Genomic DNA, 13,040 nt, shown 5'->3' with positions numbered 1-13,040 from the left:
GGCTGCTGACATCCTCCCAGTTTTTCTGACCCTGTTGCCAAAGGAAAACAGCACAGGGAGAGGAGGCTTGGGGACAAGCAGGTATCCTGAAGTCACAGGTGCCTGCCCTGTTGCAGGGACTAACAGGGGTCCTGTGCCATTCTGTACCTCCACAAAGGTTGCAGGGGGTGTTGAGTAAAGTCTGGTCACAGTGCTGTGTCCCAGTTCCTGATCCCCAGGTTCCTGTCCTGGAGAACACACCATATATGTGAGGCTATACAAGGGATTTAGTGCTGGAACACAGAACAGTCCTTTGTGTCCCCTCCTCTTCCCTGTGCAGAGACCCACTGGGTCTGGTTCCCTGCAATGAGGTCACTGAAACCCCTGGTCCAACTTCTGCTCACATGCTGGGGTCACCTTCCATGGCCAGGGGCACCCACTAATTGGAAATGAGTAAGAGCCAGCATGCCCAGCACTCAGCCCCCAGTAACCTCTGGGCAGCTCTGAGCTTTCCACCAGGCAGGCCATGGGTCTGTCTCCTGAGGTCACCCCAGGCAGCAGTCTCCATTCAGAGTCCACCTCCCCTGAGGCCCCCCTGGCTCCAGCTGAAGAAACCATTCCCAGTGCCCTTGCTGCTGGGGACCAAAGGAAACGTGGCCACAGCTAACAGCTCTGACACGTTGGCGGCTTTGAGGGTAACATCACAGGAGATGGGCCCAGCCTCTCCCTAACATAGCAGCCAGAGTAGACTTGGGAGAAGGCTGGGATGCTTGCTCCACCATTGACTGACCATTGGATTTTGGACAAGCCACTGCCCTGGTTCCTGTTTATCACCGTGGCTCCTGCAGGAGAAGGTGGGTGCTTTCATTACTGGGAGGGTACAACACTTCCCCCAGGAGGCTGCAGAAATATCCTGCCAGAGAGGGAAAACTCCTGCAGTGGCAGGTTCCTGCCCCACCGCCTGGCCCACCCGCAGTGCCCAGGGCTGAGAGACAAGTGTCTCTGTGTGTCTGTGGCTGTGTGTGTCCTGTCCTCCCTGTGTAGTGTAGGAGGCCTTTTGTCGCTGTGCATTGTGACTCCTCTGATTGTAGTGGAAACAGCTACACCAATAAACCCTTCACAGGAACTGATGTCTGGTTCTACTTCCCCAGGAATTCGGCAGCCAGCAGAGGGAACAAAACCCAGCAGGAGTGGGTGCTACCACATTAGTCATTAGGGACGTGGGTGCCCACTGTCAGCACTGAGGTAGGCTCTCTGCCATCCCCAAATAGCCAGCTTTGCTACCTGCAGGAACCAGCCTGAGCAAGAGACCCCATGCTGGCTGCTGAAGATGCAGGTCAAGGCCAAGATCCCCGTATTTAAACAGAAATACATACGCTTACTCATACCTGTGTTCATCCATATACATGCACAGGCATGTGCCCACACAGCACGTTCAGTGCCTCTTTCCTTACCCCAGCTTGTAGATAGGAGCGCCATTGGCGGAGGACATAGAAAATATCTCATTACATACAGGTTGCCTCCATGCTTTCTTCCCAGACACAGGTCAAACCAGGCATACTGCAAGCAGGCATGCCCTAGCACCCTTCCAGGGAGGCCCCTCTGATGAAAAACTTCTCTGTGAAGATCTCTGTCTGACCATGTCCTGGTAATGAAGGTTTCTCCTTTTTTTTTCCTCCCCTTCCCCCCCCCCCCCAGGGCATCTCTCCCTGTGGTTCAGGCTGACCATCCTGTGACATTCCTGGGAAAAAGCGATGCTGTTTGGTGCATCGTTGTTTGGAAAGGAGGTTTTTTCCAAAACAGTGCCGATCACTTAGCAGTGCTGAGCTTCCTCCTCTGGAGTACAGAGGCGGGTGGAGGACAAGTATCTCAGCTGTCCCTGTAGCTGCAAGCAGGCAAAGGGCATCCTCCCTACTCTCACCCATCCAGACTTCTCCATTAATGCCTGCATGGGCTCAAGTCTCTGGAACCTGCTGGCAGGGAAGCCAGCTCCCAGTCCAGGTGGTGGTGGGTCAGATGTCCTCTAGCCACGCTCAGCCTGGGTACACATGCTGGCACATGGCTGCTGAGTCTGTATGTCCCTCTGTCCCTGCAGTCAGGGTCTTCATCTTCTCCTGGGGCTGGCTGCTGGCATGGGGCGCACTGTGGGCAGAGGAGAGATGGTGGTGGCCCCGCTTCTGGACAGGTCCCACGGCGGGACGGCCAGCGCCTGGCCCTGCAGCATTCTCTCCAGGTCCCAGCAGCGCTGCTGGACCTATGGAAGAGGAGGCAGCGCCAGTGCCTGACTCCTGCCCTTGCAGCATGGTCAGACGCAGGCTAGGCAGGGTCATTTATGCACTCTCCCTACTGGCTGCTCCACCACCTTGGGAAGCATTCCTCACCTGTTTCCCACAGCCCTCCTTGCTGCCACAGCCCTCCTTCCTCACTAGTGAAGGCCAAGGGCTGCCCTGAGGGCCATCATTTGCATTAGAAAGCCTTTGGCCCTTGCTGATCCTACAAGATACAATCTCCATCAAGCCTTCATGTGCAGTCCATCCCATGCATCTCCCCAAGCCCCAGCATGTGGTGGTGTTCCCTCTGCCTCCCGCTCTCACAGAGCTATGGCCCTTGCCCCATGATGGAGGGCGGCAAGCACAGGCTGGTTGGAGGGCAGATCCAGTGCGCACTGCTTACCTCCTCAATGTGCCGGACAAGGATGGGCCTGACCTCCAGCTCCAGCAGCCAGTCAGCCTGCAGGATGCCCTGGTGGTACTCTTCCAGCTCCAGCTGCTGCTGCAGCTCCTCCGTCCCCGGGCATCCTGGCGTGTTCCCAGCCTCCAGCGCTGGTTCCCCACCTCGCAGCTGCAGCCGCAGGCCGTGGATGCGCTGGGTGACACTGCAGATCTGGGCGTGCAGGGCGTCCGCCCTCTCTGCATGGTGCAGCAGGGTGAGCAGCTCCTCCTGGCTCTCCTGCAGCTGGGCCCGCAGTGCTTCGGGGGGCCACAGCTGGCCAGAGAGGTCAGGCAAGCCTGTGGGAGAACTGGGCTGCCTGAGGGATCTGCCACGTGGCAGCTGTGGCCATGAAGCGCCAGGAGCCGGCCCCACTGTGCCCGGCCCTCTTGGCTGGCGTGGCGGTGGCCATGATAGTGGTGGTGGCTGTGACAGTAGCAGGGGGATGTGATATCTGTTCCTGTGCAGGCGGATCCACTGCCTGGCGAGCTCTGCCGTAGCCAGGCTATGGTGGAAGATGTCAGGGACCAGCCTCAAGACTTTGAGGACGGGCTCCGTGTTGGCAAAGCCTTGCAGGTCACGCAGGCTCTGGGGGGTGAAGGCTCCCTCGTGGATGGCATCCCCCCTCAGCAGCAGGGCCCAGCGGCGCCTGGCGGCAAAGAGCTGGGTGGCCAGGCAGGGGATGGAGGCTGGGGCCCCTGGAGGGGACGGTGGCATGGCGGGGGCGCCCGGCTCCTCATGGACATAGAGGTTCTCACAGAGCGGGAACACCACCTTGGCATCAAACCTCTCCTTTGAGGCGTGCAGGTGCTGCAGGTAGGAGGCCAGCCAGCCCACGTAGCTGGCCACATTGGGGCCCTCAGCAGCGCAGCGCTTGGCGAGGCTCTGCAGGTGCTCCCAGCTCTCCAGCTCCCCCGAGGGGCTCTGCGGCAGCACCAGCAGCAGCACCCTATAAAGGGCCCCCAGGTCGAAGCCCCGCTGGCACTGCTGCACATACTCCATGAAAGCACCGATCTCTGCTTCAAGGACAGCGTAGAGGGCCTCCATGGGTGACCACAGCGGCAGAAAGGGTCTGAGCTCACCTTCGTGGTCCTGGGCACCGAATCTGATGGATGCGCTAGAAAATACGTGGCGCCTGGGTGCAGCGCACAGGCTGGGTGCCCATCTGCTGGAGAGTTCCCCACCACTGTGGGACCAGAGGGGAGCCCACTGGGCGCTGCCTTCACCGGGGAGCACGTCGGACCACAGAATGCCTGTGCGAGGAGGGGGAGATGAGAGGCGAGGAGCTGCAACCCCAGGGATGCTGCTGTGCATGGAGGGCACCTCGTGCAAGACCAGCCGCAGGCTCCAGAGGATGCCCAGGCAGCTGCTGGGGATGCTCCAGGATGGGGTGCTCTGGGGGTGATTTCCCTCCTGCTGCCTGGACAAGGGCTGGGACATGCAACCAGGGCTGCACTCTATCCAGCAGCTTTGTCCATGGCTAGCCTGTGTAAGACAGGATTATCTTTGCTAAAGTAAGCAGCCGCGCTGCCTGTCTGGAGAACTAAAAATAGGAAGTCCGTTCCCAAAACTATCAGCCGTATTATTTTAAACCATCGTATGTTTAGGCAAGCTATTTGGGTTTCTGTCTATGTCTCCCGACTTCAAGTAGGCTCAAACCATCTTCTAAAGCTATTTTTATTCTCTGCAGCCAGGAGGGGCTGGCACATCTCCGTGTTTTACTTTCTAATGAGATAACATTCGCACCCATTCACATGGCTGTACTGCTGGGATGTTAAGAAAAATGCTGGCTAAGACAACTTGCTCAACAAAACTGAGAACTGATCTCACTGACAAAGTTTCCCCTCTTCCCTGTACATCTATATCTCCTTGGCTAGGCTATGGTGTGTGCTTTCTAGTTGCTCAGATTTCATAAATGTGGATTAAAAAACTCTCCTCCCTCTTCCAGACCAGGACTGGGTTTGCAGCCCTGCACCTGGAGTGGCAGGTAAGAATACCAGATGCCACCAGCACTGAGCATTTCCCACACTCTGGGCTGGAGCTGGTCGAGTGCTGCTTTGGTTGCATTTGCCTTCCTCGCGCAAGTGTCTGCAAATGATTTTGTTTAAGCATGAGTTGCACCAGTTGGGCACCCTTAGGGAAAGCAGAGCCGATGCTGAAAGGGAAGATCTGCATGTGAGACACCCCAGAGACTGGCTAAGAACAGCCCAGCTCACAGATGCTGGGGGTCAGGCTTGAATTCCGCAGATAAACGTAAATGACTCATGGACTTAACCACAGCACAGAAGTTGGAGAAGAGCAGGCCCAGGCTGAACTTCAGTTCTACATCAAATTTCACTTAGCAGTGTGACATTTTGTCCCCAGGTCTCCAGACCTCTGTACTGAAAGCATGGACAGCATCTCAGGACTGCTGGGACACTGGGCAAGAACCTGGGGGGCCCAGAACATGCTGTAGTCCATGCCAGGCTCTGAAATATCTGCATTAACGGACACATCATCTAAAGTCTACAGGCCCTTATGTCTGATGCATACTGTCTGTGAGAGCATTGGCTGAGGCTGTGGCTTACCAAAACCACTGTCCTTGGCCCTCATACGTCCCTGCCACTGTGCCAGCCCCACACATGCTGCCCTTTTCTTCCCTCCATCCGCCTCCCCTCTGTGTCACTCGAAAAACGGGAACTCACCAGCCCCAGGAAAGGCACCGGGGAGAGGAGAGAGGGCTGAGCTGGGCCCTGCTGCCTGCAAGGGGAGGAACATACCCTCCACACACACGGACACAAACTGTCCTCTCCATGGGAACGGCAGGTTCGGACGTGTCCTTCGCAGGCACCTGAGCCAGCCTTTCCCAAAACCTGTTGCCAGCCCTGCAGGCATCACTACAGAGCCAAAAGGAGAGATGCAGCTTCTTCCAGCCCCTCTCCACTTGTACAGGGGTTTTAATGAAAGAGACGCTTCTCTTGCAGCAATACCTGAATCCTGGGCACTGGACACAGGCTTGGTTCACACAGCTCTTCAATACAAGTGAGTGCTCGTGTGCATGGCCCTGAATTTGTCCAGAAGGGCTATCTGACTTGGGAAAGAGAGAGGTTCCTTAGCCTTGGGCTGTTAGGTATCCCCTTGGGGAGGGAGCCAGGAACCCCAGGCCTGAAGGTCTTCACCAGGGACAGCGCCAGGTCACTTCCATGGCCTGTGCAAGTTCCTCCTGCCCAGGTGCATGTTTGGTTGGGGTGCAGCTACCCATGAGCTGCTGCATCACTCTGAATAGCTGAATCGCACAAGCCAGGTGGGACCCGGGGATGCCTGCAAGGCTGCTAGCTCCTTGGGCCCCCGCTGCCCCAGCACCCACCAGGTCACGGCACAAGGGGGGACATGGTGAGGGAACCGCAGTGCAGACGGAGTCTGCATTTCTTTGCCTAGGGGACGGCAGAGGCGGCTTGCACAAGTTTCCCTGCAGAGAGGGGCAAGGCTGGCTTCACTGCGAGCCGTAAGGCCAGCTGGGGAAGGCATTTCACCAAGGCAGACGCAATCTGAGCTCCGAATTGCCGCTGCAGAAGCTTTTCCCCTGCAGGGAGCAGCAGGGAGTTAGGCTGGCACCCGGCGGGGTGTCCTGCCTCCTTCTGATCACAACAAAGCAGAAAGGGGCATCAGATGTGGAGGTGGAGCAGAGAAGCAGGAGGCACCAGGGATGCACAGCATCCCCCATTGCTTGGATCACATTGCTCCACTACCTCCTTGCCTACAAGCTGCTAGATTTGATCTTGTTGCTGAACAAGAGGGGAGAATAATTCCCCTCTTGCAACTCCTGCAGAGAGCAGTACCCTGGGGCCTCTGCTGCAGGAGCCCAGCTGGATGTTGCCTTCATCCATCACCCGGTATCCCCGGAGGATGGGGTGCTCATGCCTCCCCCCAGCACACAGGGTACAGCAAGGTCACACGAGAGACGGGAGAGCCTGGGGGATGCCGGGAGGAAGCTGGCTGGCTCCTAGTGTGCCATTTGGGACTGTGACAGGCTTTCTTCTTTGGGGAGGGCAGCTGGCCAGAGGCAGGGGGCCGTTTCCTGCTGCTCTGAACCTGAGTTGCACTCTCTTTTTGGCCCTGAAAGGGACCTTGAAACTGGGTGCACTAGCAGACGAGAGGCAGCTGCTTTCAAAAGAGGGAGGCTGGAGCCAGGGTGCCAAGGGAGTGCAGAGGAGGGGAAAGGGTTAGCAGAGCCATGTATGCTGCCTGGTCTTGCTTATGCTCAGTAAGCCAGCCTTGTGCATTGGCTTCATGGATACTTAAAAGGGATGCTTCTGCCAGAGTGGGGCAGGGATTGACATCATTTTGGCTGCAGATGCTGAAGAGAAAGTGTGGGGTGCACAGGGATGCATGCTCTCCTTTAGCAGAGACATGCTTTTGCAAGCTGAAACTGCAGAAGAGATATCAGGAAGAGGAAATGTTCAGAGCTCAGGCTATCAGCACCCAGTCCTCTAGTCAGCAAATCCTGGCCATTGGCAGGGGTAGCAATATGACACCGTTTAACCTCCTTGCTTGCTTGCCTGGGTTTATCATACAGCCAGAGACAAAGACAGAGAGCTATTCGTGTCTGGTAAAACAGCCTAGTCTGCTCCACAGCTGGCTGACACACTTTCTAAAGCACGAATCCTGCCATAATGGTATCTGTGAGCAAAGCCCTGCTTATACACTCAGTTAAGCAGAATCTGTAAGGCTGTTTGTAACACAACCATCTGTGACCTCCCCAGTATCACACCATTAATAGCAAGGCTCAGTCTGGGTCAAACAAAAGCAGGGCAGGCTTAATAGGAGAGGAAATTAGGTGGATGTGCTTGGCTGGCCTCATCCCTGCATGTTCCTACTGCAATTAAAGCCTTGTGCAGCTTTCTTTCAGCTCTCTTTTTCAAGGAGCTTGCTGCCAGGACTGCATTTCTCATGACCAAATTGTAAAGGACACACAAGTATGTTTTGGCCCCAAGCAAACCTGCACCAAGGAAGCTAAGGCAGGGAACCTCAGTGAGTCACTGCTGGGAACTGGAAGTGTGTCCTAGGATATGGCAGGAATGAGGGGAAAGGACTGGGCTGGAGGAACAAGAGCAGGGCCCCTATCTGCAGAGAGAGAAAACTGGAAATATCTATGGATTTGGTCTGTCCAGCATGGGCAAGCACAGATGGTAGAAAGTTAGAGCTAATGCTGGCCCCAGGAAGCTTTTCAGTGATGTAGCTAAAGAAGATGTCTCGGAGGCCAAGGGATGGCCTATGGTAACTGGAGGATGGATGTTCCCAGTGTCTGTCCTCTGGGCCCTTCTGCTCCAGCTCTCTGCTCTTGTGCTCAGACTAAAAATTGAAGAAGACATCCTGTATTCCTGACCTATGGAAAAAAGGCAGCCCTGGAGGGCATTCCTGTACTTGGATGGGATAAAAAGTTTTTCTTCCTGTAATCAAACTAGGCAGGGGTACAACCACCCTTGCCATGAGCGCTGATGTATGCAATGGCAGCACTCAGTGCATTGCAGCCAGAAGAGCTCACTGATACCAGTGGCTGAGATGAGGCAGGAGCCAGCAGGGTGCCCAGGACCCACGAACGCCCCCACCCTGAGTGTCCCCCTTGCAAGGAGGCCTCCCGGGCAGGTCCCTTGCTGCTGTCGGCCTGGGTGCCCAGGAGTGGGCAGCCTCCTGCTTGCCAGGACAGAAGCTCTGCTCACGCTCTCAGGGGGAGCAGGTGCTGCAGTGCTTGATGTTACCCTGTGAAAGCCTCTCCAGGCAGCCTTAATCACATTCCTCTGGAGCAGGGACACATCTGGTATGAACACGATCCTGTCCCCAAGGAGCCTGTGCTAATTCTTGCCACGGAGCCCCAGAGCAGCCCTTGTGCCTTAGGCAGAGACAGCTTCAGTGTGGCTTTGATCACCACCGTCCTCACCTTGCAGGGGATGGGCTAACTTGTTAGCAGTGGGGCAGGAAGGGGAGAGGCCAATCTGCGCCATGGGGACACCATCCTGGGTGGGAACAGCTTTATGTGTGTCTAGGAACTAAGGGTCAGTGGCTGGAAAATGCAAGTTAAAGCTATTGCTGGAGCCTGGCACCCTGTGCAGGTGACAGTATGTCAGTGTAGGGTGGACACGCAGCGCTGACCCTTGCTAGCTGTGCAAGTACCTCCCACAGTAGGACACGGCAGGGCAGAGCGGGGACTAACCTCCTCGACCAGCAGGAGAGGAGCACTTCCCTGCCTGCCAGCAGCTCTGCGGGAGGCAGGCGTCTGCGGTTTTCCCTGTGACCTTTCTCTTTGCAAGAAAAATCCACAGTTTCGTGCCTGAGCTTGGGCAGTCTGAGCCCTCAGCTGGGCGGACTGGATCGTGTCTGGGTCTAATGCGTGGCCTAGCTCACCACGGGGCTGGGAAAGGGAGAAGGGAGGAACTGCCCTTTTCAAAAGTCTTCATTTGAGTTGATTTCAAGCAATTGTGAAACTGGAGCTGGGAAGGTGCCAGGGCTGCGGGGACAGTGCATGCCCTGGTGTGTGTCCCCTTCCCGTTGCTTGCATGCGGTCTGCAGCGGGAGAGCGCCTCGGTGTCTGGCCCTCTGTTCACATGCGCCTCTCCGCACTGTGGGGCCGGGCAGGCGCCTGCAAGGGGACACACTTCATTTTTGGCAGTTGCTGAGTACAAAAGCAGCCACGGCTTTGCAGGCTTCCAGGCTGCTGCCCAAATCCAGACCATGTCCCTGCACCTCGTCCAGCCTGGCTGGACACCCGTGAGCACAGCGAGCCGTCGGGGAGGTGGCACCCGTGGCCGAGGTGTCCTGGGCAGACCGAGGGCATGTGGACCTGCCAGATGCTCACCTCCTGTGATGAGGCCTGCCTGCCTCCCAGCCGTGTGCCAGGCCCGTGGCGGAGGAAAGCAGGATATTGTCTCCTGTCCGGGAGGAATTCCTGCCTCTGCGTGTTCCTGCCAGTCTCCCGCCGGCCATCCCTCGCTGTGGGAAGCACAGCAGGAAGCTGACTCACTGTCTGCTGCCTCTGCTGCCATGGCGGGGTGCGGGGCTCAGCTGCCGGCAGCACCGGAGGATCTGCTCCTTTTTAAAGATATAGGAGTAGCTCATTGCCTGGACACCTCCCCAGCACCTGCCAGGCCCGGCTGCCCTCTGCCAGAGTCCAGCTCTCTGCTGACAGGCTGGTTTGCTTTTATTTTGACCAAGAGGACAGCTGTGGGGTCCGGCTTGGTGTGTCATGTTTAGCTGGGCTGGCAGGAGGGCTGGGAGCTCGTCGAGTCGTGGGGTTGCTACTGGGGGCTCCGGGGTTGGAGGTGGCCCCAGTGCAGGGTGCAGGGGTGGGCAAGCGGGAGGCTGACAGGTTGGGCAAGGGTCTTGGGTCTATCCTGCACAACAGGGCCCATGCCAGCCGTCTGCTTCGAGTTCATCACACGGCTGACACGGCAGTCAGCCCCTGAGCTGTCAGAGGTGACATCTCAGCCTGGCCAGGAGAGGAGCACAGCACATGTGCCTCACCCCGTCTCCTCCGTGCTGGCTCTGCGTGTGCGATGCGGTGAGGCAGCGTCCAGGAGGCTGGCAAGTCTCAGTGATGGAGAGTTAGCATGCAGCTGCTCGTGAGAGCTGGGGATAAACAGATGGTCACATCCACCCCTTCCTGGTGAACAGCACCTGAAAAGTTAGGCAACAGTTCAGACATCCTGAATTCCAGATGGGCTGTATGACTGTAGCACTAATGATTTAATCCAGTAACATAAAGGAGCAAAGTTTCTTATCAAGATCCTCACCACCTTTCCTACCCTGCTGACAAAGCACAGGGCCTGCAGTATCAGGTACTGCTGCTGCAACTGGAGAATCTGATGTTCATTGCCTGGACCTTTCAGGAAGCTACTTTGCTCTGAGGACCAACTCAAGCCACATTCTTATTGCTCCTTAGAAGGTGTCGATCAGGCAGTAGTTAATACTAAAGATCTTGTATTTTACAAGGTAGATTACTTACCTCACTTTGGGCTTTCTGACCACTGTTAACTCACTGCCTCAGAGATCCATGGAGGGCTGGTAAAGCTGTGGCAGTTGCTGCTCCATTACAGCCCAGCAATATATATGTTGCATCACTGTTACTGTGCTGAAAACAACAAACATCATGGGCTTACAATTTTTTTCCACAGTGGGTAAGAAAACACACCCTTGCACATTCTCTGGGAGATGATGAACATGAAAGGAAAGAGAGCTCAGAAGGAACCTGACACAAGAAATAAGGGGAAAATCTCTGAGCTCATGATGAGTGCATTTGGGTCGTTTGGCAAGTTTGCTAAGAAACAGGTTTGCTGCCAGCTTACCATTTTGTTTCATTATTAGAGCTCCCTCAACATGCAGCTGTGAGGGTCAGGTCTAGTGGGGGAATCGACCCCTGGGTGTAAAGCTGCTCTGTCAGGGAAGTCCAAGAGGGGATAACATCTAATGCTGGAGATGCCTGCAGGTGGAGACCCTTGACAGGTACGTAGAGGAGGTACGGGAGATATGTGCTCCTCAGCTTTCCCATGCCTGCAAGGAGCTCTACAACTCCTTGGTGACCATGCAAGAGGAAGAAGCTAGACAACCAGAAAGGTCTGCAGAACTAGCAATAACAGAGGAGAAACTGCCCTCCCTGCTGGAAGAAGGTTGGCTGCTGGCTTCCTAGGGAGGCACATGGGTGGATGCTGGAGGCGAAACTCCTGAATATGGGTGCTGTCGGCAGCAGGTGAGAAAAAAAACCCAGCAGCAGAGGAGGAGAAGCCATCCCTCTTCCCTCATAACAGGATGGCTGATATTGTCCCTGGTGGGAAGTGAATGTGGTGGTGAATGACAGAGGGAGCTGTCTGTCAGCTGGAGGTGCCATCCCAGCCTCTGGCCTGCCAGCCAGAACCCCAAACCTGAGACGTAGCTGGAAGGTCGCCAAGACTCACTGCCCTGCTGGTTACCCCTTACTGCCCATCAGCATGGACCCTTATGCCCTGCCATGAACTACTTCAGCAGACCGAAGTGACACCAGGGCTCCAAGAGGATGCAGTGCTCAGCACCTCTGGTAGCTTCTCCTCCATCTTCACAGTCAAAGCTGTGGCAGAAACAGCCTGATGATAAATGTGTGGCTGAGGAGGGGTCTGTCCAGGACAAATCAGTGCTGAGTTGATCTAATCCCCTTCACTAACAGGGTAATTGGCCTTACGGATAGGATGGAAGTATTAGATGTGAGATAATGACTGTAGTTAGGCTTCTGGCACCGTCTTGCATGATGCTGTCATAAAACAGGGAAAGTGGTGTAGATTAAGCTAATCCAGAGCAAGTACAAAAGAGGTTGGATAATCATGCCCAGGATAGTTTTCAGTGAATTGATATCAGAATGGAAGGACACTCTGAGACGGACTCAGATATTATGAAAACTTCCCAAAAGGTCCAGATAGTGAGCCTGTAGGAGGCTGGCAGGGGTGGTCAGCACAGGTTAGACAGACATCTGTCGCAGTGACCTGTGTGTGACTCTGTCTTGTAGGAGAGGTTGGACAAAACACTCAGGATCCTCTTTGTCTTTTAAGTAGTTCCAAAAGCTCATTGTTCACAAAAAAAAAAAGAAAAAAAGGAAGAAAATTACTTCTAGTCTGTTTTTTCCCCTTTCTTAGATCTCCTTATTTCTTTCTTTCAGAATAAAGAGGCTCCTACTGCAAGAAATCCCCCCACTTCCCAACTAGGTACTTGTAGACTGTGATCTGGCCACACATTTTTTTGACAAACTTCACCCAGTCTCTTGCTCTATGCCAGGTTTTCCAGATCTCTGAGATACAATTTTGAAGTGCTGTCAGTGTGCCTGTTAATGGTCTCGCTCACTTACATTGTGCTATAACAATCTGCTGAAGGGACCCTGAACGTGAAATGTTTGCTATTCCAGATTATGTCAGCTGTCCAACCAAACCGTGCGCTTGACTGCTATTGCTGTACACGGAGGAGGTCTCTCTTCCCTGCTGCACGTCCGTGCGTGGCACTGGCAGCTCGGGCTCTGCTGGCATCTCCCGGACCCCCATCACCTTTCCAGCGTTGCTCTCTCGGGGATGCCGGCTCCTCTCCGGCCAGCTCCTCTGTTCCCGAATGTTCAGGCACGTGGGAGCTAGCAGATGCACTTTGACCCGCACAACCGACGGACAATTCGCCACCCCTCCGTCTTTTTGCGCCCGTGCATTTCTTCCGTGTGACAGTGCCACACGCGGCGAGGACACCCCTTTCTGAGCGAGGCGCGGGGTCCCACCACACGTGCTCGGCAGGACCCTCTCCCCGCACGGCCGCCGCGACAAGGCCCGCGCGGACCCCCGCCAGGCACCCACCGCCTGCGGGGCGCGCCCGGCACC

This window comes from Apteryx rowi, unplaced genomic scaffold, assembly GCF_003343035.1.
Source record: "Apteryx rowi isolate R43461 unplaced genomic scaffold, aptRow1 scaffold_47, whole genome shotgun sequence".
In the NCBI taxonomy this organism is placed as follows: domain Eukaryota; kingdom Metazoa; phylum Chordata; class Aves; order Apterygiformes; family Apterygidae; genus Apteryx; species Apteryx rowi.
This window is presented reverse-complemented; position numbering follows the sequence as displayed.